At 42.1% G+C, this 6,497-nt stretch overlaps 1 long non-coding RNA gene across 1 annotated transcript; it reads right to left on the reverse strand.

Moving 5' to 3' along the window:
- Positions 1–499: 499 nt before the first annotated feature.
- On the reverse strand, positions 500–3,920 carry LOC129342560 (uncharacterized). Its single transcript, XR_008598224.1, has 2 exons — positions 3,805–3,920; positions 500–2,203 (listed from the first exon to the last, which is right to left on the reverse strand). It is a non-coding gene; the product is annotated as an uncharacterized LOC129342560 (long non-coding RNA).
- Positions 3,921–6,497: the final 2,577 nt, after the last annotated feature.

The following is a 6,497-nucleotide window of genomic DNA, read 5'->3' on the forward strand; positions in this document are numbered from 1 at the left end:
ATGCTTTCAGCAAAATAAACAGTCCAGTAGACAAAGATTGGAAAGGAGCACTTCCAAGAGCCGGTATGGTGTATGGTGTAATGGCTGGAATGTTGGACTAGGACAAGGGGACCTCGGTGCACGTTCCTTCTTTCCAGGGAAGTTACTGGGTAACTGGGTAACACTCAGGGAACTTACTGGGTAACACTCAGGTGGGATCTTCATAAAAGCTAATAAAATCTCAGGTTGCATGTTATGGATTTTATTTGCAGCTGCCATATTGAGCCTTCTCCAGTGATTCTTAACCTAAACCAAAGGGTTTCATGTACTTTTTTTTAGTGTAGGTTCATAGGTCAGTAAGCCATCACCATAAGGTAACCTGTGAGAGATGGTTTAAGACGTCTTCCCCCTCCTACTTGAGAGAGGCAGGTTTAATAGGCCTCTTATTCCCTTCTCCTGGTTTTGGTTATTAATTGGGAAAATAATTTCTCTACCCTATAACCACACAGGAATCCAGAGGTAAAACAACAACACACATTTATTCATTGGAAAGGGTTAAAGGCTTAGAGCAGTGAAGCTTAAAAATACGTACAAATGTAACGGTAAGTTTCTACTGGGCACAGGACACAGAAATAACTGTGGACAAAACAATGTATTCTGAGGATATTGAGAAAAGAGCCGCCAGTCTGCACTATGAGAGAGAATCGTGAATGACTGGATCCAGGGTAGAATTAGAATGTCCAGAATATTTTAAATTAGGACCATAATCTGTTCCCTCAATCTTGAGAAATAAAAAGAGAAAAGTAATCATTAAGTATGAGTCTCTCCTGGACACTGGAAGAACATAAGAGGCGCCTGTGGACCATCCAGTCCAACATACTGTGTCATACAGCAAAGATCTGGTGGTATCCAACAAACCACTGTGTAAAGCAGAATGGATCAGAGGCTTTGTCTAACCAAGAAACTCCATGAACTGGTTTAATCTTTTGGGACTCTAACAATGAAATACTAAGGAGAGTGACTCTAGTCTAAGCCCATTGAAATCAATGAGCTTAGACTGGAGTCACTCTGCTTAGGATTTCAATGTAAAAGTTACAAAACTCACGTCAACACTGGTATCCGCTCTCTGATAGTGGATAGCAAGTGACACTGCAGAGATAATGTATAGTAACTCAAATGTTAGTTGCTTACCTCTGTGTTACTGTCAATGAGAGAATGTCTTCTCTGCTCATCTTTGGAGAGAATATCTTCTCTGTCAGTATTTAACAGAGCTTCTTTGAATCTATTTATATGTTGTTTATATAGTCTCATCCAAATGCTGAAGAGAGACTCTTCGGCAGTGAGACTGTGAACATGACCAGTCAAGCTCTGTTCGATTCTCTCCCAGACCCTTCTTTGTAGTTGGCAATGACTACTTGTGATGTTGGTGAGAAAGAGCATGGATACCTCACATGTAATTTAGTTTTAAAATGCAGCTGGTATGTATTGGGGTTTCAGTGTTGGAGAAGGGAACTCTTCCACGCCTCAGAATTTCCCTCATCACTTTCCCCTTTGCTTATAGCCTCAGAACAGGAAGAAAAAACAAACAGACAAGCATGTGACTTTTTTTCATAATAGAGCTAAAACCACTTTGGTTGGGCAGTTTTGTGGGAAAGTATTAATGAAGGGGCCACAATTTCAACAACAACAACAACAACATTCAATTTATATACCGCCCTTCAGGTCAACTTATTTTTTCCCCCCAGCTTTAAATAAACTTTATTAAAACAGAAAAATTGTACAATAACAGCTTTAAAACAACATACCTCAGAAGTTAGAAATCAAAACACTGAAAGATGCTAAATATTAAAGTATACACAAGAATTACTAAGTAATTAAAGAACAGTGGGTCAACTAAATTTACAATCATGGATAGAACTACAGCTAATGATACATCTACATCATAAAAGTAGGAACTGTTTGGGGTGGGTAAAGTGAAAAGTTGCCTCATTTCTTGCTGTAAAGTCAATTACAGTTGGCCATGTTTCAGCAAAATCAGAGATATATTGGTCTGACTCAATCTGCTTTTGTTGATCTAGAATGTTCTCCATTACAAATATTTCCTGTATCTTCTTGTATCAATCAGATAACAAAGGGAGTTTACTGCTCTTCCAAGCTGCTGCAATAACTAAGTGGGCCGTGGCACATAAAAATGCTGTTAGGTTAAGTCTTAACCGGGGTATACCTGTATTTTGAAAGAAATTCAACAATATTACTTCCGGCTTAAAAAAATTAAACATGTTGTAATAGTAAAATAGATTTTAATAATTTAAACTTTAATAATTTCAAACAACAACAACATTTGATTTATATACTGCCTTTCAGGACAACTTAATGCCCACTCAGAGTGGTTTACAAAGTATGTTATAATTATCCCCACAACAAAACACCGTGTGAGGTGGGTGGGGTTGAGAGAGCTCTGAGAGAGCTGTGACTGACCCAAGGTCACCCAGCTGGCTTCAAGCGGAGGAGTGGGGAATCATACCTGGCTTTCCAGATTAGAGTCCTGCTACTCTTAACCACTACACCAAACGTTCATCAGTACCATGGCCCTCATCTGTATCTTCCCTCCCGTGCCACAGCTCAACTGCATCTTGGGGAATCCAGTCACAGATCTCATTCCCCACTGTCATGCGTAGCTTGACCCTAAGTTCTGGAAATTGGGGTGTTCCCAACTTTCTGGACTGTATCGCATCAGCTTTGCCACTGGTGAAAGGTAGAGAAGAGGAGCCCCTTTTGACCACTCAAAAGTCTATACTGGAGATCACAGGACCAGTGTAAACAAAAGCCAATGGGATTGTGACTACAGTAGGAAAGAAAATAGAAAGAGATCAAGAAGAAAAACTAGCAGGATCCAACCCACCGTGCATTAACTCTGTGGAGTGCCTTTGTGATATATTACCCTGTAGAAATAATAAACAAAACTCTTCACACTTTTGTCTCTATTTTGGGGACATAAAGGTCTGGTGAGTCTACCAGCTCTACCTTTATGTGTGTGTGTTGCTGTTGATGCAGAGGAGTTAGCCATGTTAGTCTGTAGTAGCAAAATAGAAAAGAGTCCAGTAACACCTTTAAGACTAACCAACTTTACTGTAGCATAAGCTTTCGAGAACCACAGTTCTCTTCATCAGATGCATCTGACAAAGAGAGCTGTGGTTCTCGAAAGCTTATGCTACAGTAAAGTTGGTTAGTCTTAAAGGTGTTACTGGCCTCTTTTCTGTGCTGCTGTTGCTGTTGTTTTTGGCCTGCCGCTTGAATTACTCTTAAGCAATCCTTACATTTTCTGCTTTGCTTCCCTGGTTCTGCTTCCTTTCTTAACTTGAATGGCCCTGTTTGAAAAGCAGCTGCCTCCTTGCCCGCCTTTTGCCATTCATTTTGAATCAGGCTTGCGGTCATTTTCGGAGAAAGGTCTCACAATGAGGTAGAACTGACAGATTTGACAAGCGGAGTGATTGATTGTGGTTGGGAAAGTGGTACTTGAAGCATGCCATGTGACAGGCCTGCTCCGCTCAGGGAAAGACTGCCAAGTCCTTCTTCCCAGAACTCCGAGCACGTGGACTTTGGCTGTAATGGGCAGCCGTATACACTTAATAATAGCAACATTGTTGCAAACTAAAGCATCTGCCAGGATCTAATATGATTAATTATACAGCTTGCTCCCTTTTTTTTCACTAGTTTGCTGTAACCTAAAACCTGCATTCTACAAATGAAAAAAGGAGGGGTAGAGGCAAAATTCTGTTTCCCAGGAATGGAAGCTTTTTCAAGGTCTGCAAAGTGTCTACTCACAGTTAGAAAACTCTCCTGGAAAGCCTGTTCCTTTCCATTCTGCCCAGCCCTGCAGCCAACGATTGCCGTGTGGTGTTCCGTTGGCAAATTCTCCACCGTCGCTTAGAAATACATGAAAGGAAATGGGAAACTGTCAAACAATCTGAGTTATAAATCTGTTAGTAGTATGCCATGCCAATCAGAGAGGCAGGTTTTCTGGGGTTTCAATGGGTAATTTGTTCCAGATAAGCCTAGAACTTTTTTTTTTTAATATCGTAGCAATGACATCACCTTCCATGTACTATGTATTCGCCCTTTAGCATTCCTGCCTACGGGCTGACAGATTGGTTCCGTCTGTGCTGTCTGATATAATGCTTCCTTTATAAATGGGAATCAGTCTGACTGAAGCTGTGATTCTCAAAACCACATAATTCACAGCAATCGCACAGAATCACATGGAAGCCCCTTTCAAAGAGAGATCAGCAGGGGCCGCAGCTCAGAGGTGATGCATATGCCTTGCATGAAAAATATCCCAGATTCAGTCCTAGACATCTTCAGTTCAAGGATCATGGGAGATGCGTATTGAAAAGACTCCTTTCTGCCAGGCAGACGGACCAGTGGTCTGAGTTGTAGTATTGACCTAGGATGAGCCAATGGTTTGACTTGGTGTAAGGCAGGTTCAGCTGGGGCAAAAAGCTTTGGGTTCAGACTATGAGCAAAGAAATTCTGAATATTATACTGCAGAAATCACAGCTGGGCAACAGGCGGGTTCCACTTGAAATAGATGCCTCAACTCCCACATTGTTGTGGATTTGCAAGATTATCTTAAGGTGATGGCTAACATGGGCTGCCTGGCAATAAGATATGTTGCAACCCTCGGTGCAATCCTATGCAGAGTTGCTCCAGTCTAAGTCCATTGACTATCTTTGTTCACCCTTGCAGGTGATCTGAGCTACCCTGTGGTCACATGTCCTAGAAGTCTCAGAACATTCATGGGATCAGACAGTTCACATTTGCTTCATTGTCATCATCTTTCCAATGACTGTAGGAACCCACCTTTTCAGAAGCCTCGAGCTTCATTGCACTAGCCCTTTTTTCCAAATGACTGCAGGAATCTACATCTTGAGAAGCTCTAACCCCCCAACATTCATGGCAATATCCTTTGCTTCTTCTGTAGCAATACTTCTTATGCCATCCATGTCTTGCCTTCCACTTGTCTGAAAAGCTCATCAATCTACCTGACCATTACTAGATCCTATCTCTGCACTGAAATATTATCTGGCAACCTATGATTACTTTTTCCCAGCAGCCCTGAAGAATCTCATACAGCCTTGCAGTACCCATGGTCAAATAAAGTGAGTTTTCATTTCCTTGGGCCCAGAAATTCTCTTGCCACACCAGCCTTCTTTCTTTTGATAGGGTTATGCAGAGAGGCTTGCAGGCCAGTGTACTGAGATTTCCACAGGCAGACAGCTGCAGATCTATCCCTCTGCGGTGGCTGGTACTAACTCACTATAGCTACAAAGACTGAGGCCTAAAGAGTTCCTAAAGGAAGGCCAAGCGATCACTTCCCTACCCCATAAAAGTACATGGGAGTATCTTTGATCCTAGAACTTGAGAAACATGACGTCTTATCACTGGGCATTGGGACTTTTGTCTACGGAAGGAAACATCCTCCAGCATTATCCAGCGCGGTTTCTCTTTTACTTAATATACCACCTAAAATTAATCTCCTGCTCCAGCTTTGCTAATTTGAGTGCTAACATTTGCTTTTTTCCATTCTCTGCTTTCCAAGGTTTCAATTAGTGCTAGAGATCCATCTGGGTTTTAAAAGGGAGGGTGACCATGAACAGCACAAGCCCACTGACTTCAATGAACTTAAGAGGGGTATAACTATACTTAGGAGTGTTGGAGCAATCAGAGACCATTTTATGTACCCAGAGAATCTAACTGGGTTAAGTTTGCCTAACATCTCTTCCATGCCATCTTAAGACACACAGACTTGGGCTTTTCAGGGTCTTCTCTAGGTGCCACTAACAAACAGGCAAAACCAACAACTGCCTGTACACATGCATTCTCTGTTGTGGCCCCCACTTTATGGAATGGCCTGTCTGATGAGGCTCCCACTCTCCTGGCTTTCTGCAAACTAGGCCAAACTGATTTAACCAGGAGGGCTTTTTTACACAAGTGAGAGGGCTGTGCGGTGAGGAAATGTTCAGAAAGATGCTTTGGTATAGGGACAGGGACTGTAGATGCTACTACTGTGTACTGTCAGTTACTCTATTATTTATTGAATGTATTGCTCATTAGATATCCCAGCCCTTGTTTGTATTGCCGTACACAGCGTAATCCTCCTTGAATCTCATTGAGAAAAACAGATTATAAATTTATTTATTTTACTTTGACTATACCCTGCTTTTCTCCCCAGTGGCTACCCAAAGAGGCTTACATCATTCTCCTCTCCTCCAGTCTATCCTCACAACAACCCTGTGAGATTGAGAGTATGTGAATGGCCCAAGGTTGCCCAGCAATCTTCCATGGCAAAGTGGACAACTGAACTTGGTTCGCCCAGATCCTAGTCTGTCACTGTAGCCAGTGCGGTGTAGTGGTTAGAGTATCAGTCCAGGATCTGGGAGACCTAGGTTCAAATCTCAACTCTTCCACTGAAGGTTGCTTGGGTGACCTTGGGCCAGTCACTCTCTCTCAGCCTAACC

This window comes from Eublepharis macularius, chromosome 14 (genome assembly GCF_028583425.1).
Source record: "Eublepharis macularius isolate TG4126 chromosome 14, MPM_Emac_v1.0, whole genome shotgun sequence".
NCBI lineage: Eukaryota > Metazoa > Chordata > Lepidosauria > Squamata > Eublepharidae > Eublepharis > Eublepharis macularius.